The sequence below is a fragment of the Podarcis filfolensis genome (genome assembly GCF_964270895.1).
Source record: "Podarcis filfolensis genome assembly, chromosome: 4".
Taxonomy (NCBI): Eukaryota; Metazoa; Chordata; class Lepidosauria; order Squamata; family Lacertidae; genus Podarcis; species Podarcis filfolensis.
In genome coordinates, this window is record NC_139607.1 from 43,094,449 (window position 1) to 43,121,691 (window position 27,243).

General features: G+C 39.4%; 1 long non-coding RNA gene across 2 annotated transcripts in view; it reads left to right on the forward strand.

The window, feature by feature from the left end:
- Positions 1-27,243, forward strand: part of LOC310762017 — a 556,856-nt gene that overhangs the window by 524,496 nt on the left and 5,117 nt on the right. For both annotated transcript variants that reach the window (XR_014547787.1, XR_014547788.1), the window contains 2 exons: positions 16,615-16,662; positions 19,892-19,968. This is a non-coding gene — a long non-coding RNA (uncharacterized lncRNA). The remainder of the gene's footprint in view (positions 1-16,614; positions 16,663-19,891; positions 19,969-27,243) is intronic.

Sequence of the window (27,243 nt, forward strand, 5' to 3'; positions counted from 1 at the left end):
AGGATAAAAGGATTATGGGAATGTTATTACACTGAATGGGGAAGCTAATTAGGCCCACAGGCTTGGGGTAGATGAAGAGACAGTTTTTTGAACCTGAACTGTAGATTAAGATCCCGAATATACATAGCAAATTTTATAACTATGAGTAGCAGCGAAAGGACACATCCAAAAACATCAACACCAGAAGCTGAACATTTGCCACAAACTGAAGCCTCACTTTGCTCAGTCAATTACACGCTCCCCCCCCCAAAATAAATTAATTAACCTTTGTGTTCAAAAAGTAACGTGTTATATAATTGATGTTTTTGTGTGGTTTTTAAGTTCTAAAGAGCTGCAGCAGCAAAAATAAATTCAAAATGCTTCTTGTTAAAGCAGGCAGATAGAATAGGAAACATTAAATCTGACTCCTTTTACACTTAAAGTAAATACAATAAGATCTAGAAATTATTTTTTACAGAAACAAAATTGGGATATAAACCCACACTAAGAGAAAGAAGTTGAAGAGAAGGCTGTTCCACTTCCGAGTGGGGTAGTGTTGTGGTCAGGCCATGTGGCCTCTGCACACAGCAGGGGCTGGGTGAAGCCCCATGTCATCAGGGAGTCCTCAGCTGTGGCCTTCAGCTCGAGTGGCAGTTAGGCATTGGTAAAACCTGGTTTGGGCAGGTTTGGGCAAGGGGAGGTGTGGCCATCACCTGCCCCTCCATTCTAAAGGGTATTCCATTAAAGGAAACTGGGGGTCATGGTTCCTGTCCGAAGCCCAGGTAGAGGCTAGGGTCATGGCACAACCTTCCGGTGACCCTGGGGGGAGCTCCGAGTTGATGTACATCAACAAGGCTCCCCCTACTGGTGGTTAACCCTTGTGAGACTTCCTGCAGGCGGACAGGAGTCAGATATAGTTGGTTCAATTCCAATGCCTAAGCCAATACCGCTCACATTCTGTAACCAAGAAAGTTGTGGCCCACAAACCTAAAATATGGTGTCCACATGTTATTATTAAGCATAAGGGGGAGGCCTCGGGGTCTTGACACGCAATAATATACCTGTCCTTAAAGTGAAACAGAAGTGTGCTGTTCCTTGAAAGCGGCGAGAAATAGAATTCCTTATTGGAGCTAGGATAGCTAACTAACTACTGGAAAGTCTGGGGTTTTAATAATATTCTTAGCTAATGTCTCCTAGTAGAGAAGGGAAGGGCTTTGAGATGAGCAATTCCTCTCCCCTCCCCCCCGAATTCCTGCTCATTTCTCACCTTGCCTATCCTAGTGAGAAAAGGACTGAAAAGTGGCCATCTTGTTTGATTAACAAAAGGGTGAGAAATTTTGATAGTGAGCCCTTAACTCAGGAATGGCCAAACTTAGCCCTCCAGCTGTTTTGGGACCACAATTCCCATAATCCGTGACCACTGGGCCTGTTAGCTAGGGATGATGGGAGTTGTATTCCCAAAACAGCTGGAGGGCCAAGTTTGGCCATGCCTGCCTTAACTGAACTTGGCCATTTCTTGTCTGCTGTATGCTTTCAAATCACCTTACCATTGTGTGGATGGCTCCCTGTACTTGGAAACTAAATTTGCTTGTGTTAACCTTTAGGTCATATATAGATAGGTCAGGATGAATACTTTACAGGAGGCAAGGCTGGAATCAGGCTTGTACAAGGGTCAGCAAAGTTCATCATGGAGGGTCCTGTCATATTAATGCTATCCTTATTATGAATGCCATAATCTAGAAAGAAATAGAAATACAGTGGTACCTCGGGTTAAGTACTTAATTCGTTCCAGAGGTCCGTTCTTAACCTGAAACTGTTCTTAACCTGAAGCACCACTTTAGCTAATGGGGCCTCCTGCTGCTGCCGCTGCACCGCCGGAGCACGATTTCTGTTCTCATCCTGAAGCAAAGTTATTAACCCGAGGTAATATTTCTGGGTTAGCGGAGTCTGTAACCTGAAGCGTCTGTAACCCGAGGTACCACTGTAAACACAGATTAACACACACCTATTACAGTGCTCACTCAGCTTGACTTTGAGTGAGGAATTAAGGAAGGGCATGGACAACTTAACTTATTGATCAGGTGCTCAGAACCAGGGGTATTGGTAAGAGGCTTCCATCTTTCTTCCCCAGATAAGCTGCCTGCTTGGATTGAGTTATTCAGCCCTGTTTGCTGCAGATCCTTGGATGTTACAGTTAATAAAGCTGCAAGTCTTTACCACATTTATTATCACATGTCTTCCTTTTGGGAGCATGGGGGCAACTATCATGGATGTAACTTCTTGCAGGTGGCATAATGTTACTGATCTCCAAGGTCTTCCATTTAAACTTCATTATTTTGTTCTCTGTGGTCCAGGCAAAGAGAGATGATTTAAAACAGCAAGTCGAAATTGACCCTTCCTTTCATTTATTTTGCAATATGGGAGGAAAGCTTCATGGGCATCCCTTCCACTTATTTAGGAGATTGTCTTCATAATATGCTATTAGCAAGCCAGTGACTGATTGAATTAAAGGCTGTACCTAATATTAACATTTTTGTTAATGTCTGGCACTATTCTCAACAGTGAAGGAAGCTACAGGGGTCTTTCATGGCTCATTTGCTTTTCCTTTGCTGGATATGTAATGAGATTCTCCAGTGGCAAGAGAGGGAAAAAAGCAGAATGAAACATAATGAAACACTCTCATTTTGTATCTTTTCACTTTTATTTTACATTAAGGAAATGTGTGTTTAAGTTCTAAGCATAGTCCCCAAGAACCAGTAAAGTAAGAATGTTAATTCTTCAGAATGCTTTTAAGGAAGGAGAAGATGAAGATGAAGAGAATATAATATAGCTAAATACACCTATGCCCAGTAAACCTAAAATAACAACTTGAACTTGAAGGTGTAATAGGGCCTTTATCATCAACAGGTTCAAAATTAAATGCTGTATCTCTGCAAATTTTGAAACATTACTGCTGCATACTACTAGTCACCTTATTCTAGCAAACAAAAGCCAAATACAGTATTAAACTGGTGGTTTCATTACTCTGCTGCCAACCACCCACCACAGTGTTTTAGATCATCTGGGGTTCCTTGACTTATGATCTCTTTCCCATTTGAAGTGCACCAAGAGGCTAAGCAAACTAGACACCTCTGAGTGGTCACTCCTTTGTTCTGGAAATTCATACCTATTCAGAAAGGCTGAAAAATCTTTTTAAAAAATCAAATCAGGTCAGGAACGGCTTCTATATGAGCTAGTTTTACTGAATGTCGGTCGATTTTTCTTTGTCAGAGATAAGAGTTTAAACTATAAATTCCAGCTCCAGCAGGCTTTTCTTCTCCCTCACCTGTTTTCTTTCACTAGCAATTCTATTAGGAGGTAGGTGTGTGTGTGTGTGTGTGTGTGAGAGAGAGAGAGAGAGAGAGAGAGAGAGGGAGGGAGGGAGAGAGAGAGAGAGAGAGAGAGAGAGAGAGAGAGAGAGAGAGAGAGAGGTGGGGGACCAGCTACTCTAGCAGAACTGCTGGGTAGCCAGCTCCATCAGGCTCCTCTCTCTATCAACTGTCATGCAGATAAAGGCCAATGAACTAAAGCCAAATCAAAACAAGAGGGAGGTACTATTGATAGATGCCACCTCTGCTCAGGGACGTGGTGTTCAACTTTGCCTAGATGGGACTGAGGACCAGGTCCACAGCATGGGTGTGTGATCCAGTCTTATTGTTGCAAGCCCAAGTGGCTCCTGTTCGTGAAGCACTTTTCATTAGTTGAAGTTGGCTTGCCAGCTGCAACAATACTGAAAAAGTGATAGCCTAGTCATTTTACTGATGCTAATACCCATTTGGATGACAAGTATTGTACCCCGAGCTTTTCTTGAAGACTCTTTGGAAACTGTAATTCATTCAAAACACTGGCTGTGCTTTTAACCGGAATTTTAACTCACTAGGCTGCCGCCGTTTGTTGTTGGAAATGTTAACTTACTGTTGCTTTGTTTATTGTATTGGAAGCTGTTCTGTAAACTTAATGTTGAAGAGTCGGGGGAGGGGTGTCCAAATGTTTAAAATCCTATCTCTTGTCACAAATGCATTATCTGTAGTGGAAAAACTAGCTTGATAGGTAATTATAAAACCATAGAAAAGAATTCTCCTTCCTGCTTCTAGTGTGTAGAGAAAACCCTTTTTCTTCAAAGTACTGTAGACAAATGATGGTAGCCTGAAATAATTTCCTATTGAATATAATGTTAGTGCGTGACAAAAGCCAAGGGCTGATACGCAGAGTCAATACATCTGCAGCATACTGATATGGCCTTCTTTGGGCACCCTGATCCAAAGGTAAATATGAACAAATGAAATTGGCATAAATAAATTTCAGCTTCAACACCAAGAGTCCTATTTCACCTCACCACACACACACACACACACACACACACACACACTCAACTGCAGTACTTCCAATTAAAAACAGATCATGGAATTAATAGCAAGGCCTTTCCAGTTTTCTTGAATTATGGAAATTGCTATTGAGGTAGAAAGGAAGATGGTTCAACATGGTTCTTGCTCCAGGACATCACTGAACAGATTCATCCTCTTAAATTTGTATGTCTTTTCAAAATGGAAAAACACACACTTTTGCCTCCATGGAAAACATAGTGGAATAGTGGAGAGGCAAGAAAATGGCAAACAACAGCCATATCTCCCGGCAACAGAATGTGGCACTGCATGGAAAATTTGGGGAGGGAGGGACAAAAACCAATGCACATGCTCCCAGTCAAGTTATTGATACAACTAGGGATATGCAAATACTTTTTTTAGAAGTATATATTGTCGTGCCTCCCTCCCCCAATTTTCCTACAATGCATTTTGGATAATGCAGTAGATGAACACACTGACAACCATTCATGTTATTGAGACCCCTAACCCAGGTGTGCTTAGACTCCACCTTCAGACAGTCCTGCTTAACATGGCAAGGTTGTGGGTGTGAAGACACACAGGTGGTTTGGGGGGGGGGAGGCTGGAATCTTATGATGAAGGGTGATATAGAAGTCAAACAGACAAACAAACAAACAAACAAAATAAGTAAATAAAGCCCATTTAGGAATAATGTCTGAACAGGGATACTGTGTTGGAGCAATTACAGAATCATTAACAAGTAGGCAAGCTAGATATACTTAATATATATTGGCACAGCTAAGCCTTTTGTACCTGAAAGCCGGAGGCATGAATGGTGGGGAGGCAAACTGCAGTATTGCTAAGACTTATTACAATGATCTTGTGCTTTGTTTTATTGATTTATGGGTTAGCACACCCACACCCATTCCCAACATAGTCTAGACTTATTTGTTGCAAGTAAACATAACGCAACACAGGAATGAAGAAAACATTTTATGTTTTATGTCTATGCAGTTCATTGTTGTGTTGATTTGTTCAGACTAAGATCCCCCCCCCCCCTATTTCAGACATTAAGGTCTGTCACACATTTCCAAAAAGAGATACGAAGTCAGAAGGAAATCAATAATAAAAAGAGTTACACAAGTGATTAAAAGAAAGCAGTTTGCCCTCCTACTTTGCAATGAAGACACAAATGGATTTAATAAAGGAACACGTTTGTTGGTTTTATTTGTGCTTAATTGTATAAAATCAAGATTAAAAATGCCATTTCACGTGATTTTAAAGTGCCCTTTTGAGTTCATTACGCCATAGTTGAAATGCCTTTTAAAAATTCTCAGGACAGAGCCTTCCATTCTGAACTGCACACTGCTGCCAATCTCCTTCCATGACTCCCATATGTTACAGCCTTGCACTGACCTCCCCCACCCCCAATCTCAAAAAATACTTGTCTCTTTAAAAAAACAACACACCTGCTCTTTCATATGGCTACGCTTCCCTTCATCCCTGTATTGAGGTCAGTAGAAAGTGTACTCTTACAGCAAAGGCAAAATCCAGGATTTGGGGGCTTGCTGTTTCATGATGTAGCGTTAGATAGAACTGCACTTTTAATTATTTAAGCTTGACTTTTGATTGCTCAATGCCTTGGAGAAACTCTTGCACTCCTGCTTGCTCTTTTAACAGCAACTCTGCTAAGGCTCAGAGCTCAGAAACACTCTTGCCTGCTGACAGTGGAATAGCAGGATGTGGAATACAGAAGTAGTTTCAAACAGCTGCGCAGCTCTTGAGATACTTTTAGAATAGTTTCATTCCGTTATCGAAGTGTACTCTGTGTTGACGTTGCATTGTGGAACAATTGCCATGCCCATTGAAGACTTATCAATGACAAACCCTTACTTTGGCTCCATCTAGGTCAATGAGAATTAGTTTTTCAAATTTTTGAAATGCTTTTTAAGGGCAGATGTGGCCTTCTGAATCACACAGCCTTTCTATTTCTTTTACAAAACCACACAGGAAACTGCCAATGGGTCCTACAATTATGATAATCTACTCCAGAGATTCTCTTGACATTAGAAATAATTCTACTTATATCTTTCTCAAGGCAATCGACTATTATCTTCTTTGTTGTGGTTGTACCATTTGTATCTCCCACTTCCTCCAATGTACTAAAAAAAATATAAAAAATTCTTTCAAATTGTGAGACAGATTAGGCTGACAGAGAGTAAGTTGCTGTTATCTGGACCTGAAACTCTGGGTCTTCATGTATTCACAAGGAAATATGTTGCCATGTCAACATGATGCAAAAAAATGAGGACTTAATTACCCAAATTATTGGTAAATTTCAGTATATAAAGCCCCTCTCACTGTTGGACATCTTCAGAAATTTCCTGTGTCTAGACTTGTTAATTAGCTCTGGTCTGTTCTTGTGCCAGAAATAAATATTGTTCATCTAGTCCCTCCTCTAGGTTTCTCTAATCAGTCCCTCCCCACAATTGAAGGATAGTTTACATGCTGACCTGGAGGAGATGACTCTCATTTATTTTCCCCTACCCTGCTGCTTGATCAGCTTTATTTTGAAGCCTACCCTGAGATGCCTTTCTGTGCTAGCTCCACATTCCTAGGCCATCACCTCAGAGGAAATTGGGCTGACTCCATTAACCTTTTTACTCATGTTGATTTCTTAGGATTAAGAAACATCTAACACACAACTTGGACAGTTTGTCTAACTGAATTAGTCTTTCACACATGCTAAATAAAGGGTTAGCACAGGCTTCCTCCACCTTGGTCCTCCAGATGCTTTTGGCCTACAACTCCCATAATCCCTAGCTAGCAGGACCAGTAGTCAGGGATGATGGGAATTGTAGTCTCAAAACATCTGGAGGGCCGAGGTTGAGGAAGCCTGGGTTAGAAGCATCTGGTGCACACATGGAACCAGATGTACACAAGGAACTATGTTATGTACTGAGTTGAATAGGATCCAAACTGCAGCAGTCTGATTGGTCCTAGAACAATAGGATCCAAAAGGCAGCAGTCTGATTGGTCCTAGAACAATAGGATTCAGAATGCAGCAGTCTGATTGGTCCTAGAACAATGCAGCAGTATGATTGGTTGGCAGGAACCACCCAATCATGCTCCAGATAGAAGTGAATCCACAACCTGATTGGCTTACAGTAGAATTCCAGAATTAGCCAATCATGTGCAGCCCATTGTGTAAATAATGTATATAAAGCAGATACTTTGAGGGGGCATTCATTCATTCCTCCTCACCACTATGAGCTGAATAAAGAGCATGAAATCACTTTGCGACTCTGAGTATATTTCAAACTATCTTCAGCACACATGAGTCTGTCTCTTTCCTGGTTCTAACACACAAGCTCTAATTAAAGGCTAAGGTTTACTGAACCCAGACATTTAGCACCCACAAACCTGTAACAATATGATCTCTGTCACTATTGGCTGCTGTAGTAGGGCAGAGCTGTAGAGGTGCTTTTATGATACCAGCATTGGTTTACTTGGAAGCAGCTGGGGTGAGGATGGGTGATGGGGGGGGGCTGTACTGATGCACCAGCAGGAGTGCCACATTGACTCCACCTGTGCCACCCAACCTTGCCTCTATCCTGCCCCTCCCCTCCCCATCCCCATCCAGGTATGCTGCAGTGACACCTACTTTGGGTGAGCAGCACCATATCATGTTGGCCACCACAGATCTCTCTACATGGTGTTGGGGGCCATCTCTTCTGCTCTGGTAGTAGTGTTATAGCTCAGCCATATTTTGGCCTTTTATATGTTAGCCTATTATTATTATTATACCGCCCTATACTTAGAGGTTTCAGGGCGGTTCACAAAAACCATTATACCGCCCTATACTTAGAGGTTTCAGGGCGGTTCATAAAACCAAAATAGAAAACCACAAAATACATAATCAAAATAAAAACAACCCAATAACCCTTCCCCACAAAAAAACACATTTTAAAAGGGCATAATATCCTCACAACATTTAAAGTAAGACAATTAGCAAACCTGGACAAGAGCCACTTGCTGGAAAGCCCATGATCTCAGAAATGTTTGCAGCAATATTTATTTATTGGCAACCAAGTTGGACAGGTGCCTTTCTGATACAAAGACAAAATAGCTTTGAAATAAGAGTGGGAGTCTGTATATCTGACAGGGTCTGGAAGGATGCTTGGATCAACTATTATTGTTGTTGTTAAATTATTATTATTATTACTATTACTATTATTTAAATTTCTATACTGCCCTTCATCTGAGGATCACAGGGTGGTTTGCAATACAAAAATACATAACATATTAGCAAACAAAATAATAACCCCTCTCCACAGTTTAAAAGGCCATAGATTGTTTAATTAGGCAAAGGCCTGGGAGAAGAATGATGTTTTCCCCTGGCACCTTTGAGCCCCCCAAAGAAGGACTCAGACCACTGGCAGAGGAAGAGGAGTGCGGGGGGAATGCCCCACCCCCAGCAGTACAATCCCCAGGGTGCCATCGTGGCTGCCCCCCCCATGCTGGGCGCCCCTGCAGGTGGTGCACCCCGCCCATGGGATACCCGCCCTGCCCCTAGGACACGCGCCAGCCCTGCCCCCGCCTGCTATCTGTCCTCCAGTGCTGGAGCATGACGCTCCACCACTGACTCAGACTAAATGACAGTGTGAAATCATCCCTGTTCAGGTCTTCATTTGGATACATTCCAGGAAACTGGAATCTTTTTTCCATACTAGGATTGAATGCTTGTATAGGTGATGAAAAATGCTGAGTAGACGCAAAGAACATTTTGCTCATCACTTAGCAACTGCAACACGTCCCCATCATGAACTGAAACTTCCAGGGTAAAAGAAAATGGTAGTAGTGGCTTCGATTGGTACCAGTGTATCATTATTCAAATAAAGTAGCATTATATACTTCCATTACTAGCTTCAACGGTGCGGCTCTGTCCCAACTGCTGTGTATTCATACATGTGCGTGGCAGGTGGATCCATGCTACGGTTTAACCAATTAGTCCCACAGGCTTCACAGCGGTTCTTGTCTCTATGACTGCAAAGCAGCACAGCTTCTGTTCTGGAATTTGTCTCTGTTGGAATACAGTCCTTTTTGCAATGAACATATCCATCTGTTGCAACCATGTTGATCAGGCAAACTGACAAAGGCAGGAATAGCAAACCACCACCAGCAGCATGTTCAGTCATGGCTGTCAGGGGCCTAACCATGAGTGTTAACACCACTTGTACTATCTCTTCTAGATCAAAACATGCATGGGGGAAATTTGAACCAGACTGCTTACACCACGTCTCATTTTTGCTGGCAGCTTTTCACACTTCTTAATCCCAGAAAGAAAATGTTTCACCTTCTGCAACACCAGAATGCCTTTGGTCGTTTAACACTGCTGAACCCCACTGCTCCTTGCATAATGCACTCCAGCGTGCTTGCTCATTGCTCTCTTTGGATTAATAAATCAAATTATTTCCTCCATTTAAACAGTCAGCTGGAGTTTAGAAAGTTTCCGGACAGAGATTTTTTTTTTGAAAAAATTATTGTTTGAAGTGAAGTTTGCATTCTTTCTCCCCTCCTGAGCAGTGCTTTGAAAATAATATAGCTTTGAGGACACTTAGGTTTTTTCTAAAATAGATGCTGTCTCTGTATTCTGTTAGATAGTTTCTGTACAGAAAGGATTTAGTACTATGACTTCTTAAATACCTCCCCCCACCATTTTGTTGATTGTTGATGTCATGAGGCTCCTCAGAAATGATGGAGTCAGAACAATAAGGGCTTGCAATAAAAGCAACCCTCATTCACACAGAGAGACACTGTTGTTTCACTGCAGTCTGCAATTCCAAAAGGATGAACGTGCACGCACACACACACACGGACACATCCCACAAGTTTCTGATCTGCATTTCTCTGGAAGGTGTCAAACGGTGCTATTAAAAATACTGAAAATGAATGTGTGTCTTTAAAAAATGCCAGGTGCAATTTGGTTTTCTATCTTCATCATGACTTAATGATAACAAAGATACTCATCAAATTCACACTGTATAAATGAAAGGTGGCTAACATTTGGCCCTCCAGATGTTATTCAATTACAATTCCCACCATCCGTTATCATTGACAGAGGTGACTGGATCTGGCTAGGGACTCTGTCAACATCTGGAGGACCACAGGTTCCCCATCCATGTTCAGTTACTCTTTCATCATTGGATAGAAACTCAGTGAGCCTTGAGTTTTCCTGGAGCCCACTCCCACTATCAATATTTACATTAGGGTTATAACTTTTGACCCCCCCCCAACCATTTCCTGCATCATAAAGGAGACTAATTCTTCTCAGTTGTGAAAAAAGGTCACCCCAAAATGAAAAGTTGGAATCACCGTATAGGCAACGTTACTACTCAATGAAAATGACTTCAAGAACTTTTCAAAAATTTTGAAACCTTACATATAAGCATTGCGGGTATTGGAGAATCACTGGAAGCAGGAGCCATCCATCCTCCAGATACCAAGAAGTAATCAGTGCACAGAACGTGCAATCAAAGTGGTGTGGGAACTTTATAGTGCTTGCAGCAGAAACAAAGACAAACGGCAAACTTGATTTATTCTAAGCAATAAGAAGTGATGTACAATGTACAAAACACTGTACAAGTTTTAGAAAAATTGCAAGCTCTATTTCTCCTGTATTATAATACATAATTATAATTATTATGTATATTTACATAATACATTATATAGTTTCATATACAAAAAATGATTTATTGATTCTGGGGTGACCTTTTTTCAAAAGGTCAATCCTTTGTTTTTAGGCAAAAGTTCATCTAAGCTACAGGAACATGAGGATGTCAAAAAGTTGTAACCCTCGTGTACCAGTGGTTTTCAAGATATTATAACTATATTTACAAGTTGTGCAGTTCAGGTTGGCTGTGCAGGGGTGAGGTAGGACAAGTGCCTAAAATAACCTCTTTGAACAAAAAAGTGCACCTTCTTGGTGTTAAGGATGCTTGCTTGCTTTATTTGTTTGACTGTTTCTTTTTTGTTTGTTTGATGCATCAGACCACATCTGGCCATTACAAGCAATCATCTTGAAGTACTGATTTTGAAGTGCAGATTTTGTCTATGGACTGAAAGACTCCTTGTTCTTGCTTATTATCATGGTCGGAAAAATTACTTCCTGGTTACAGAAAGCTAAATCAGCTACAGTCAAAACAGGTACTGGAGAAATAGTTGCTACCATAGGTGCTACCCCAAAACAGACTCTGCTCCCTGACTTTCATAAAAACCTATTTTTATGCTTTTTTTTTTAAAAAAAATGTACAAAGTATAGCCATATCAACAGCGCTTAGCCAGGATAACTAAATGAGACCCTCCAAGTCCAAAGATGGCAAAATATGTGTCCCAGATGCTGGGCTGAAAGAACTGAGGATGTCTTGCTTTCACAACTTGCATTTAAGCTTTCCAGAGTCTGCTGGCTGTCCAATGATGCCAACAGTCTCTGGCTGAGATGAATTTTGGTTTGATCCAACAGACCTTTTTTGTATTTTTTTTTATAACTTGCAGCTCATCCTAGCTGGGGTTTGACCACTATTTCCCACTCTGTTCTCTGTTCTCACTGGACTCTTGGGGCTCATGTTGACATGAGCCTTTTTTTTCTTTCCAATTACAAAGCTAAGCTAGCATGTACACAAGTCCCAGGAAGCCAAGTGACAGGAGAAGGGAGTAGGATGGGAAAGCTAATACAGTGGTTTAACCAATTAACTTCCCTTTTCCCTCAACTGTCTCTACTCTCCCAGGCTTCTAAGCATGAGCGTCTCTGGGGCTGAACCAGCACTCAACAGAAGAGAGCTAAGTGGCGAAAGAATTAGTAATCTGCTCTAGTTTTCCAGCCATTTGCAGATTTTGAGCATCCAGACCTGGAGATCAGACATAGATATTCAATTCCAACGCGCCATATGGATGAAGAATTGACATATGCCAACCCTAGACATATCTAACTATAGGCTTCCAGGTGGAAAAATCAAAATTGGAGACAGAACTGTTAGAACCCAGTACTAAGAATTTGTCAAAAATGTACAATTTGCTGCTGAAATGGAATACACAAGATGAAACGGCTAAATCGGTCATGATTAAATGGGCTCAGGACATTGGTCATAATATTTTGTTTGCTGATTGGGAAAAGTTGTGGACCACCGGGATGAAATTCACGGCATGTAATGCCTTAAGAGAAAACATTATGAAAATGATATATAGGTGGTACATAACCCCAGTCAAGCTTGCAAAGATTTACCATTTGCCTGACAATAAATGTTGGAAATGTAAAGAAACTGAAGGTACATTTTTTCATCTTTGGTGGACTTGCCCGAAGATTAAGGCATTCTGGGAAATGATTTATAATGAACTTAAAAAGGTATTTAAATATACTTTCCCCAAGAAACCAGAGGCCTTTCTCTTGGGTATTGTCGGCCAAGGGGTGTTAAAGACGGATATAACTTTCTTTATGTATGCTACAACAGCAGCTAGAATACTCATTGCGAAGTACTGGAAGACGCAAGAGTTACCCACACTGGAAGAATGGCAGATGAAGGTGATAGACTACATGGGCTTGGCAGAAATGACGAGCAGAATCCGAAACCAGAGAAGAGAAGCAGCGCAAGAAGAATGGAAAAAATTCAAGGACTATTTAAAGAAATATTATAAAGTCAATGAAAGTTAGAATGATGTTGGACTGGAAAGTAAATGGTTACTATTAGCAATGGTTAAGACAAGGAGAATAAGGGAGAATAGTCTAAATTTAAATTAAAATAAGGGAAGATTCGCTGAACAATCAATAAGAATTTGGAATACAGAAAGGGGAGGCATGAGGAAGTCGGGGAAGAAAGGTATAAGAAATTAGGATATGAAATGATACATGTTTTTTGTTCTGTTTTTGTCTTTGTATGTTTATGTATGTTGTGTTTATATGGAAAAAATAAAAATATTATAAAAAAAAAAGACATATCTAACTATAAAGGCTGCCACGTCACAATTAATTGTTAATCAATACTTTCCTGGGCAGTTTGCATCCCTCTGATAAATTATTTACTATTTCCAATGCAATTATTCATTCTAATATGAGGTTTGTTTTGAGGCTGGCTTCCCAAAATGGCATTTAAAAAAACATATTATCACCAAGGAAAGCTGCAAATCTCATTGTTTTCCATGAAAACGTCACTGCCCTATTATAGACCAAATTGCACAACATCTCTCCATGGCATCAATTGCGACACACAGATGTGCTGTCTTTGAGTGGTGTCTATTAACCACATTTTACAGTGCAGCATGGGCACAGGGCAGCATTTACATTTCATTATGTTATATTTCAGGCTAATTAACCAACTCTTTTCTTAGTTCAGACTCCAGATGCATCCTAAAATGAGTTTGTAAGCTTTGATGTGTGTTACAGTAAAGTAAAACCATAATGATGCTGTCTTAGAAATTTTGCCGTGACATAACTTTTAGCTCGAGGGAAAGACTTTCTCTGTTCTGTGTCATGCTAAGCATATCCAGTATTGTGCCTTCATCCACTTGATTCCAAATAATTTATCAGTCCTGTTTCATCAGCAGGAACAATGCAATAATCACTGTGGATGCTTAAATCAACACATTGTTTCCTAGAAAGAATAGAATATACTGTGGGAAGAAAGGCACACAAATCCAGTGGTCTTCTTCTCATAGAGAGAAGATCTGATGCCTACCTCAACTGACATATTTCAAATGCATGGATACAGCGCACCAAACTCTCCTTTATAGCAAGTAGGTCAGCAGGATGGGCTCTTTCTAAGCTGGAAGGTGTTTTTGTTGTTTATACACATGAGACAGAATCCAGTATGTAATAGGCATGCATAAAGCCGCAGTGCAGAAAAATGAAGGGTATGTGGGTCATTCAATGCATGTCTCCTGCAATGCTTTTGGACAACATTCAGGGTAAAGCTAACATTGAGTTTACACATTCTTTTCTATCCAGGGAACTCTGATTCTGTCTAGTCCCCTGTAATGCCTCAATTGTTAATGTCCTGATATTTCTATGCAGTGAAATTAGAGGTACAAGCCACGGTTTAGACACATCCATTTTTTTATCAGTAGGAAAATATATTGATTAATCCTTGATTGACCATTCATTTTATATTTGGCACATATGCAGCAGTCCAGTTTGTTCGCAGTTTGGATCCTTATCTCCCCACCTCACCCCCGTTAGGTCCTTGACAAAACCAATTGTGCAAAATGAATGCTCTTTGTAGGTTGAGTATGAGAGAAAAAGCATGTATGATGTAGTGGGAGGGTTTGTGGGTGAAGCAGCTTTGCAAAATGTAGCTCTGAGTAGGGTAACATTTTATATTTTGGGGGGGGAAATTACAATGTGTCGTTTTAAAATTCAAATTTGGTAAACCACTTCTGTCCACGAGTGTGTAATGTACAATCCTTTTCTTTCATATTCAGAAGTAAGCATCACTGAGTTCAATTGAATTTACTCCCAGCTAAGTGTATATAGGATTACAGCCTAACAGAGGGTGTTTCTGTCTTTTTCTAATGGACAGAGGAAGACGGAGAAGAAAGGTTTCCCTTTTGTTTTGTTTTAGGCATTTATACACAACTTGCACAAGTGGTGTACAGTAAAACAATCCACAAAAATGGGACAGTGAAACAATACAAATGTATTATGAAAGTGAACACTACTTTAACATGCCTGCTGGCAACAGCAGGCCTCTAAGGCAGAACCACATGCTTTTTTTAAAAAAATAAATCTAAATTTTATTGAGTAAAAAACAGAGCCAAGCAAGCTAGCAAACCAACCTTCTCCTTCTTGCTCCTCCAAGTCAATACCTTCCAGTCCCCCTGGCTGCTTTCATTAAAAAGCCATTTAATTTTTTGGAATTTGGGCAGAGGAGTATGGCACATAGGCACAAAGGTGATTAAAAAGACCCTTGACTAACTTTCCCCCCAACACACTGTGCTTTTACTTAGAATTTTAGGAAGGTAGCAGGTGAAACAATTTTTTGACAAAAATATATTTTAGGGAAAATAAACCAATTTTGCAGTTTGAGTAGATACCCGTAAAAATAAATAAAGAGACATATTCATTTAGTTGTATTTCCAGTTGCTCTAAACAAGCTAATCTTATCTATTTTCAGGTCCACTTCTGGGTCCCTTTGCAGCCTTACTCCTCCCTACTATGGGGTCTCAACTGTGCCATTCCAGTTCTTTTACTGTTTTTCAGCCCTTTTCCTGTCATGCATCTTGAATTATATACCTTTTTTCACCCCCTCTTCTGATTTTTTAGCCAATTAGAGCAAGAGGAGAGGAGAGTCTTGGTTAAAATTTTATTTCGCTTTAATTGCCAGGTTTCCACAATGAACTTTTGACCCTTTTGTGCAACATATCCCATTTTAAACTTTTAAACCTCCTGTGCATAACTCCTCCCTACGTACCTTTGTGTGAACTCTTGCCTCTCCTGTACCTTACAGCCTCTAAAAGCAAAAGAAGCCATTTTATAACACCAAAACAAAACGCAAAATGGTGGGAAGGTTTCATCTATTCACATTTTATTCTGTCAGAATCTCTTAGCTAGCCTGAAACGCCCACATGTATTAATTACAAGACTCAAGCATTCGTATTTAAGTTGCATCCAATCTGCTTTCCTTTGCAATAGAGTTTTGCTTTGTTTTGAGATTATTTGGGGAAAGGATAATTTAAGTTTTTAATAGAATATATGGAATTGTAAAAAAAAAAAAAGACCTCCAATGTTTGTGTAGTGTTCTTGTGTAGACCATCTCTATATATGAAGCACTTTTGGGTTGTTTTATAGTTCATTATTCATTTCCAAAGAAGGTAAGGGAAATCGTGTATGAAAGTACCTATGGTTCTATGGGTGGATGGATAAGGAACATAGGTCAATATAACTAAGTAGAGCTGAACAAGTCACTGACAAACCATATGATACAATGAATTGCAAACAGGTGAACATTTAACAGAAGGGCCAAACTAAATGTGACATGGAAGATGCATGCCTAGGTTTTCCTGAGGTTTTTAGGTAACAGTCATTGGGGGGTGGATCTGGTATTGGGACTAAGGTTTAGAAAAACAAGAGTGGACCATTTTTTCTCTGTTTCACAAAAACTGCTGAAGAAGAAGAGTGTATCCCACATCACATTGAAAAGCAATTATCATATGATGGGATAGATCTAGTAACTTGTTTGTCCATATTGTTTCATTTTTCATGTTTGTTTTTACCTTTCTTCCACAGGTTTCAGGGTGTTATACATGGAAAGGAACTTTTGGGCATGAAATTTCTGTAAGTATGTTGGCAAGTTATGCTGGGGAAATAATTTCATTTGCTGATGGTAATCTTGAAGAATCTGCATTGAACAAGAACACTAACACTGCAATCATAGACACATAGACCTGGGAGCAAGTCCTATTGAACTCAGTGTAACTTGTTACTGACTAAACATATGTAGGATCATTCTATAAATTGCTATTACATGAGAAATCTTGAGTTAAATAACAAAATAAAATAAAACAAAACCCTGTCATTTTCAAATGGATTTTGCTTTATTTAGTGGTTTGGTAATTATCCAGCATTGTTTTTATATGACATTTTCTAACAGGCAGCATACTTTTGGAAAAGCCAGCATTCCAGATTACATTCAAGCAGGCAATGATAACACAAATCCTGTGATTTTCCTGTTTGTCTGGAACACAAGCTGTACTGTATCTGAGAAAACAAAGTATTAAAAATAGTCCATAGCATGCACTTCAAATGTTGTAAGGTATAAAATAACGTACACTGACGCCATTCTGTTATTTCTGAGTGTGGTAACCATGGCAACAGTGCTAGCAGTTTTCTCCCTTATTTTATAAAGCAAATATGAGTGTTTACACAAGAATATCCAGAATGTATGCATATAATGCTGATAACATTCATGGATTTTTAAAATTATGGTTTTTGTGTGTGACCTACTTCCCCCTTATATTTTATGCAATATGTTCCTCTCTGTTCTTCCTGTCATTTGATCCCCTTCTCCATCATTTGATGTTTTGCCAAAAATAAGGTCAAATGTTTTTATTTGCTTTGGTGTATTGCATGCATTTGTGTGTCTTGATTTGTTAATTTTTTGCTCCCTGCTTTCCCCCCGTTACTTCCACCCGTATGTTTTTCTCAACCGTTAATAGTTTCCATTTAAAACAAGCTCTAAAAGCTTATTGATTTATTGTATTTGGTTGTGTGAGGTCTCTTGTCAGCCCTGTGGAGAATTTCAGAACAGAAGCTTCCTGATGAGCTAGCATCCAAAACAATTTCGCCTGGAGCTTCTGGTGTCTCTCTGTTTCTTCACAGCAGAAGTGTAAAGTGTAAGGCTCGAAAGTTAACACTTCCTAGCTGCAGGATTTAAAAACTCTTCTGAACCTCAGAGAACACTTACTGAAGCTGTGGGTGCATTTTCTTCCCTTTCTAGAAGTACTGAGTTTAATTATTAGGGATAACTACATGAGAGAGTTTGAGGAGAAAACTCATTGCCCACAGTAAGCTCCTCTATTTGGAATATATAAAACATTCAGTTATATAATATGTGTCAAGTAGGGATGTATAAATTTATAAATTTTGTTTTTGCTCAGTTTCACATTTTTTACCTAGTCTCCAGTTTTCTACATTTCCACAGCAATTTGTGGTATTTTTTAAAGTCCTCGTGAAAATCCATCAGCATTTCATTGCAAATTCCTCCTGTGATACATTTTTATTATGCAATTTTGCCTGATTTACATATTTTTTGCTAAGATATTTTCATTAATGAAATGCAATTTTGTCTGCTTCCAATAATATAAGCATTTATATGTACACATTACTTGGCATTGTAAAATTCAGAAATTTTCAAATTTTGAAGGATGACTGTATTCAAGTTCACTTAATATTTTGGAAGCGTGAATTCAGTGCGTTTGCCTTTAAATGTGCAGTGAATCAAATTTCTCTCTGAAAGAAGGAAGTAATAAATAGAATCACAGACAGGATTACTGTGGATTTAACTATCGTCATCTACCTTAGTCACCAGGATATAGACCATTATCAAGTAGGACAGCCTTTTGTGACATTTTAGGTTTGAATTAACATTATGTCTGAAGAAAAAACTTATGTCTTTAGGTATCTAATTTACCTCATATTAAATTAACATTTCCCAAGAAGTCTCCAGGGAACTTGTTTAACCACCCTTTTAAATGTGTGCTGCCAAGTGCTCTCACTTGTAGGAACAAAATAATAGAAAATGTCTGCTTCTTTCTGTGTTCAGATTTCTCTTTTGCAATTGTTCGAATATAATACTACAACTGAGCAATCCTAAGGTGGTGGTGGGAAATCAGAAAGTGGCCAAATTGTCTTACCCATTGTCCTGCTGGGCTCCTATGTCCCTTTTCTGGCTTCCTATTTCTCTATCATTGGGAACAATGGAAAGGAAATAAGAGGGGTTTCTGTCAGCTCCAGGTTTGGGGAAACAGCTGAGAAGGCTATGCAAATCCATGCTTTTTCTTTTCTGCATGCCCTGAAACTGCATCCCATGGCACACACCCGTTTAGAACTACTGATTTTGGGCCTAGGATGTTGGTATAGCCAAGGTCACAGAAGTTGCCCCAGAGATGAAGATCCAATATATTGTATGGCCCTGGACTCCCCACCCAGGATTTCTGCCAAAAACCGTCATCCAAAGAACCTCACAAGAAGTTCCACATGCTACAGAAAACTTTGAATGTTTGTTGACCCACAACATGGTACCCAAGTAGACCTATCTGTGGTATGGCATAGAAGCATGCTGTGCAACAAGCACATTTTGCTCATAGGGAGAGCCAAAACTGTGGGGTAAACTAGATACCTAAAGACACAAAGAGTTTCTTCTTCAAATATTACATCTTGCCTTCCTAAAATTCACTTTGTTTAATCAGATAGCTGTGTTCCAGATAAAGTCTCCACTGAGATGGCTCTCTTCCCATTATAACACCCACTCGTTCTTTTTTGTTTCAACCTTTTCCTCCCTCACTAGGTCATTTTATCTCTACTTCAAAAGTCGTGTGTTCTTCAAAGGCTATCACTTTCCCCTCCACATGTCCTCTTTCTACCACCAAGTACTGGCAACGCAATTTCATAGCAGAATTCATATTCTGTTCATTCATAGAAGCTGAAAAGATTAAGCTCCTCACAAATATTATATACTCCCAAGTTCAAACAATATTAAACATACATGCTGGATGTCTTTCTGTGCCTGATCAATAAGCAAAACATTCAAGCAGTCATCTCTCTGCTCCATACAAATAATAAAAAAGGAAAATTCTTACAAGGTGCTTCGCTTTAACTGCAAAAGGAAATCAAAGTGTGGTTTGAAGGGAAGATTATATCCATCCAGCATTAATGGGCTCTCTGTAAGTTTCCCCTGTGTAAAGGTCTGCTTATCCCATACTCTGGATTCTCTTCCTGCTTTTTTTGTTTTTGTTTTTTTAAAAGCCACTCACACCTGAACCACTCATACTTCTTTCATATCCAGGTAAAACAAAAGAATCAGCCAAGTGTACTGAGTGATTTCCCTGCAGGAACATAACCAACATGCTAACAGGACTGAAGGTATTTTTCCAGCCTGTTTTTCATTTTTATGCAAATCCTTTATGTGGCACAAGAGATTGCTATGCTTCACAAGCCATCTGAATTAGAGTCACTGAAATGTGTCATTTTGCGTGTGTTTGGACAATAGGAAAGGGGGGAAAAATACCACCTCAACATTTTTATTATTGGCAGGGGAAACAAAACAAATTTTCTACCAAAATCTGAGATAGATGAGAAAGATAGGAGTGCACTTCCCTCTACTGTACTTCGTACAACTGTTGTTGGCAGAGAAAAATGAGAAAACGTTCAGCATAGATTGAAATAATGAAGGCTACTAGCAATGCCCATCTAATTCATATGCCAGATAAAATGATTTTGTTACTCTGTATTTAAGGAATAATAATAATAATAATAAATAGCATTTGCAAGTACCCTTCATAATATTATAGGATAAATTCACCAGGAGTTTCTTCTCTGAAATACTCTCCTCATGACTGAATGAGCTGGGGGCAGGTCTTTGCCCATGCTAAGGTACCTTGGGTTATGAAAGGTACCTTGGGTTTGCCCATACAGTGGTACCTTGGGTTATGAATCTTGGGTTATGAACAGCCTAGTTAATGAACTTTTTGGATTATGAACACTTCAAACCCGAAAATGAGTGTTCTGGGTTGCATTTTTTTTTTTTGGTATACGAACGTACTCTGTTCGGTGGTGCACTTCCATTTTGAGTGCCACACTTCCGTTGTCCTTCAGAGGAGGAAGGAGGAGGTGTTATGGTTAACTAGATAGAGGATTTATATGATTTGAATAAGAAAAGAATTAGGGCATATTCGCATACCTCAACCCTATCAGAATGCATAAGGTCAAACATGATTCCTAGGGGTTTATTGGTTATTAAACAGCCAAGCCTTTATAAAGGAGATGAGGATTTTATAATGAAATGGATGGGCATATTGAACGGGCATATCGAATTGACCTAATGCTGTTAATCATTGCAAAATCAAAATCTGAAGTTGATAGACTCAGAGATAGATAAAATCCAAAAAGACCTAAAGAAAGGGAGCGATAAAGCAACATATGATAAAGAGATAAAGAACCTTGAGGGAGTCTATGACTAAGTTTAATAGGGAGTTAAAAATTTACAAAAGGAAAAAGTTCATTAGGGACAGTTATGCAAATAATAGAATATATGTCTGGCCCAAAAATGAAAATCGCAATAGATCCTTCAATAGCAAAAGAACTAGGAACACCCAGAGGGCCACAAGCTCGACTAATTTAGGGGATAGCGCAAGTAGCATATCTAGTAGAGGTTCGCTCGAATCCGTATTTGAACTTAAACAACAAAGAACATGCCAAAATTTTCCCAAGTGCGGGGGCAAAGGGAAGAACAGGTAACTGTGGTAGATTTGTCAAGCCAAGCACTCTCTCCTAGGGAGATAGAAGTGCTGGACTTAGGCTTAAATTTTGCCCCTACCCAGAAATATTCAGCCATGAACACCCGCATTGACCTTTATAAAATGATTCGACAAATTAAACTAAGACATGTTCCAATCTTGTTGGTGGGCGCGCAACTCCCCCCCCCTGCTGTGGGAAGTGCGCGCTCTAGGGAACATTTCCCGCAGTAGTGGGGGGGCGAATCTGTGTGGATCCCAGTTCAGCTACTGATTGATTGATTGATTGTGTGACTGCAGAAATGGATAAAAGCCCCCCATCCAAACATTGACTATCATCAGTGCAGGTAAGAATTTTTATTTTATTTTATTTTTTGTCACCTACAATACTGTTTTACTTATTTTATAGTACAGTACATTGATTATTGCTTTCATTTTATGGATCAGTGGTCTTGTTAGATAATAAAACTTGTGTTAAATTGATGATTTAGAGGTTGTTTTTAAAAGTCTGGAATGGATTAATCCATTTTGCATTACTTTCTATGGGACAGCACGCCTTGGTTTAAGAACGCTTTGGTTTAAGAACGGACTTCAGGAACGGATGAAGTTCGTAAACCAAGGTACCACTGTAGTCAAGAGCACTGTCTGTGCCACTGGAACAATTAGGGGAAGGTGGGGAGAGAGATGGGCCTTTAAATGACTATGTCATCCTTACTTCTTAGCTGTTGTTTTGGTGACAGCTTCATCTGCTCATTGGCAGACCTGCAGTGCAAGACTACTCAGTCTTTTGAAGGGGCTAAGTGGTATTTTAGGAAGCTGCCTTCTAGTGAGTTAGACCATTGATGGATCTATCTAGCTCAGTATTATCTACAATGGCTGCCTGCAGCTTTCCAGGATTTCAAAGAGAGTTAGACTTACCTAGAGATGTTGAGAATTGAACCTGGGTTTTTTTGCATGAAAAGCAGATGCTCTACCACTGAGCTACAGTCCTTCCACTTTTTGCTGAAGGTGTGGCGGGGGTGAGGTATCCATACTTACTAACATTTCTCAAATGACCCTCCTCAACCCCCACTTTTTGTGTGTCCTGCTGGCAATACTTCTGGCCTCAGTGCCCTCTCAAACCTGGCACTGCCCCTGTTGGCTGGAGATATCCAAAGACTGTGTTTTTATTAACTTGGCGGTGTAAATGGTAGCATAAGATTGTGAGCTGCAGTACGAGACCTCAGAGACATAGCATCTGTGTTCCATTGCCTCATTGCTTCAGGTGCTACAAATGAGACTTATTTTGTTTTAGTTCTTTTGCTATTGGGCAACATACTGCTATACTGTAGTGATGATTTAAGTGTCTACAAGAAAGAAAGAGTTTGCAATCCTATGAACACTGTTTTAAGGGTTGTTGATCACATGAGGCTTACATCTGTGTAAACATGTATGTGACTGAGGTGCACTTTTTAACATCCATGATAGGAATCAATATACATCTACTCAGAACTCCATTGTTCATTATCAAAGAAATGTCAGAAGAAAGGTTTTCTCGACTCCTAGAGAATATTAAGGAAAATGTCACCATGTGAGTGTTGTTGTCATATCTTCTCCTACACTTAAGATTCCACAGACATATGGCTTTTAATAAAAAGCCTTCCATTAGCTGCTGCAGTTTAACAAGATTAAGCATTATGGAGGACTGATTTGGCTCCTTTCTTAATGGACTAGAAGCAGTTACCACTGAATTTTGCTAACCCCTCTCCTACTTTTTCATTGCTCCTGATGCATGAGCACTCAAGTTAATTATTAAAAGAGCTCTTGATTTAAATTTTTAGTGTTCATCAAGATGAGGGCCCACTCTATTTCCACATAATCCAATAATATAAGTACACTGTGTGGAATGGCCGCTTCAGTTTGGAGTGTATATTTAAGGATATTAACTAAGAGCAACAACAGCATGTTGCACTGAATTAGTCAGTGATCACTAACCTCAGCAATCAGTCCCACAATCCAGTCCTAGCCTGGCTAATTCTAAAGCATGCTGATCTCAGGCCTCATTTGAAATGAACCTGAAGAATTAACTAAGGTGAAGTTACTGAATTAGCTAGCTACATTATGAGCTTTCATTATGACTTTCAAAAGACATATGTTGTCCTTCTTCCCTCAGGATGAGAGAAGTAGCTCAAAACTCAATCTATAGTTTGCTCAAACAGGTGGAGGCTAATCCATAGTGCTACTGGGGCCTAGCCCTGTCAAGCAATTTTGAGAAACTTTTCATCCAAAATCTTGTCCCATACACATTTTATACTTCTGTTTCAAGTCAGAGAAACTCTGCAAACATTTCTGCCAATCAGGTTTCTGCAGTCCTCAGCCAATCCTAATTTGAAAGTATAACTATGGCAAAGAGGTCCCTCTCAGGTGTTTCTAAGCAAGAACACCATGTGATTGATCAGGCTTGCCTAACAAGGCAGGCCCATTATGAAGGCTTTAATTCCACCTGTGATTAAGAGACTAACCAACAGCTTAGAGGCCCCATCCACACCTCCAAAGCACATTCTTTGTAACTAGCCAAGAGAAAGGAATGGTTGCCAGTTTGAGCAGTTTTTAAAAAATTAACAGAGAGCAGTGGTTGAAGAGTACGTGAGTAACTTTCTGTGTTACCAGTTTTGTTGCTCAATCATTTACAGTTACAGGACCAGGAGAAGAAATGGTGAGTGGCTTCTGAGTTGGTTGAAACTTTCTGTGTTATTGCTTGTGTGGGTGTTTTTCCTCAACAACTATGGCTGAGTCCCCCCCTAAAAAGGTTAAGTTTTTTTTCTTGTTTTGCATTCTTGTTTATCTTTACATTTTCAAAAGCTACGGGTGCTTTTTTGTTGTTTATTTAACAGGATTCATATGATGTTTAAGCAGATGTTAGAAAGTTGAGATCATGATAATCTGTTTTAGTATTTTAACTTTTGTATGTTTTAAAGTATGGTTGCAAAATTGTCTTGATTTTGTTTTATCTTTTTGTAAACTTGAGGTTTGTTGGTTGGTTTTTTACAATCAAACCATGGATACATATTATGAAATAGATAAATAAATCATCAAAACCTTTATGGTTTGCATAAAACATAAAATATGCACTAAAATACTGATAAAACCAGATCTTAAAAAGAGGTTGAGTTTCTCTTCAAAATATGAGTAAAATCAGCCACTTAAAAATATACAAAATAAAATACCATGTCGAAATTACCTGTTTGCCTAAAAAAAGTGTTTAGTAGGCACAAAAAACAATACACCAAAGTGTCTGCCTAACATTTTGGAAGGACATTCCATAGTGTAAACATGAAAAGGGTCTAAACCATGACTGGGGGATCTGGTGAGACAAAAGCAACTCTTCAAAAATGGTGATAGAATAGTCAGTGGTTTGGATGGAGAACTAGGAACCTGAAGGTGTGGAGGAAGCAGATGACTGAAGGAAAGAGTTGAAATGTTTAGGGAAAAGAGGAAGAAATATGTGAAATCTCCCCTAACACAAGTGAGAGTGAAAACAATGAATTGCCCAAGGGTACCCTGTAATTCCTTTGCCAATCTAGAATTTGAATCACTTTGATACAAAACACTGAAGAAGTCTGATAACTAAGTCTAAACACATTTATTCTTAACTTTATAAAGCCCGTTCGTCAAATGAGATTATATCTCTTGAGAAGATATTGGATTAAATAACCCCACATGCCTACATTTAGAATACATTTGTTTTAAGTTGAAGGTAATACCTATAGTGCTAGATAAAATTCTCAGATACCTCTTGAAAAGCAATGTGTGTCCTGCACCCCATGAATATGAAACTGGCTTTGTTGAAACTTTGATGAATAAATCCCATCAAAGTTGCATATACATTGAAGAGAGAAATGGCTTATTCTGAAGCAATCCTATGAAGTGTTGTTTGTATTTGTGATGTGCAAATTGTATGGGGGGGAAAGTATGTGCCCTTGTTATATAGCACTGGAAATTTTTCTCACACAACACAACATGGAAATACTATACAAGCCTAGAAATGGGGGAATGGGGTAAATTAACAGGAGATTTTGTAATTTTACTGTTATATTACATTTCTGCAAAACCATGCAGAGATATACAAATATTTACTTTTATGGCTGTAAAAGCACGAAGGAATATATTATTTGATGTTTCACACAATATTAAACTGTTTTGGTGGTGTTTTATAAAGTTTAATCCTGATGTGAAGTATTGTCCCATTGCTTCAGCAAAATCAGTACATGAAAATTTAGAGTTAAACAGAAATTGTTTTCAGTTGTTCACTACTAGAATACATTTCCAGAAATTTACCAGCTGTTCCACCCTCTCAACACTTTCAATTTTTTTTATTTTCCAAGAAATTTTTAAAACAACACTTTTACATTCAATTGTATACCAAATTCATCTTGTTTGACTTCCTCCCCCTCGCCCTGGCTTCCAAATTCAATCATTCATCATCTTGCATATCATTCTTTCCTCTGTAATTTTCAAATCTTAATTATAAGTACATTGTCCATATTTAACACATCATAAATGTTACAACAACCCTGCTAACATTTTAATATATTTACAGTATTCTTTAATATATTCTGTGGGACGCAGGTGGCGCTGTGGGTAAAACCTCAGCGCCTAGGACTTGCCGATCGCATGGTCGGCGGTTCGAATCCCTGTGGCGGGGTGCGCTCCCATCGTTCGGTCCCAGCACCTGCCAACCTAGCAGTTCGAAAGCACCCCCGGGTGCAAGTAGATAAATAGGGACCGCTTACCAGCGGGAAGGTAAACAGTGTTCCGTGTGCTGCGCTGGCTTGCCAGATGCAGCTTGTCACGCTAGCCACGTGACCCGGAAGTGTGTGCGGACAGCGCTGGCTCCCGGCCTATAGAGTGAGATGAGCGCACAACCCTAGAGTCTGGCAAGACTGGCCCGTATGGGCAGGGGTACCTTTACCTTTTACCTTTACCTTTTAATATATTCTATAAATTTTATCCAATCTTGTAAGAATTTCTTCTTGTCTTGTTGCCTGATCCTCACAGTAAGCTTTGCCATTTTGGCATAGTCTATTATGCTGATTATCCATTCTTCCTTCATCGGTGTGCCGCCTTCTTTCCATTTTGGGGCAAATAGCTTTCTGGCGGCCTTGGTAGTATACATAAACAGTCTCTCTAAGTTCTTCGGTATCTCCTCCCCCACTATTCCAAGCAAGAAGGCTTCTGGGTTGTTGTTGTTTTTTAATAAACATTTAACTCATTGTAAATCATTTCCCAGAAGTCTTTTGCCCTTCTACAAGACCACCACATATGCAAAAAGGTACCTTCATTCTCTTTACATTTCCAACATATATTTCTACCTTCTCGATACTTAAATGGTCATCTGCATTGTTACCTGAGTAGTTAGATATTAATGGCAGTCTGAAGGGGTCCTTATGCACATATTGGTGTATGAACATACATAGGATTTCCTAATAGGAATTGGAATTGGAATTGATCAGATTCTGGTCCCCTTGGAGAGAGCAGTGTGTGCCAGTCTCTCATCAGCCTAGGGCTCCAGCCAGTGCTTGCATCGGCATCTAGTAAGTGAGAATACTTGCCATGCTCTCCAAATTCCTTCAAGTGTTTGCTACTGGATACCTGAAAAAGGCTATGGACTTTGTAACATGTAGGGGTGTCATTCAAGTCATATCATTGTGATCACAATGAGGGTCAGAATGGGAGCTATTTTCCCTTTAGTATTTAAAAAATAGCATTTGCCAAGCTCATTCTGGATGAAGCCAAGGGAAATTAATTCATCTGTTGTTGAAGTCGCTGAATGATGAGATGCCAACTGATGTATGTACATGTGTGAATCAGCCTTAATACACTTCAAATACTGTAGTAACCTGACCTGAACCCTATATTATCATTT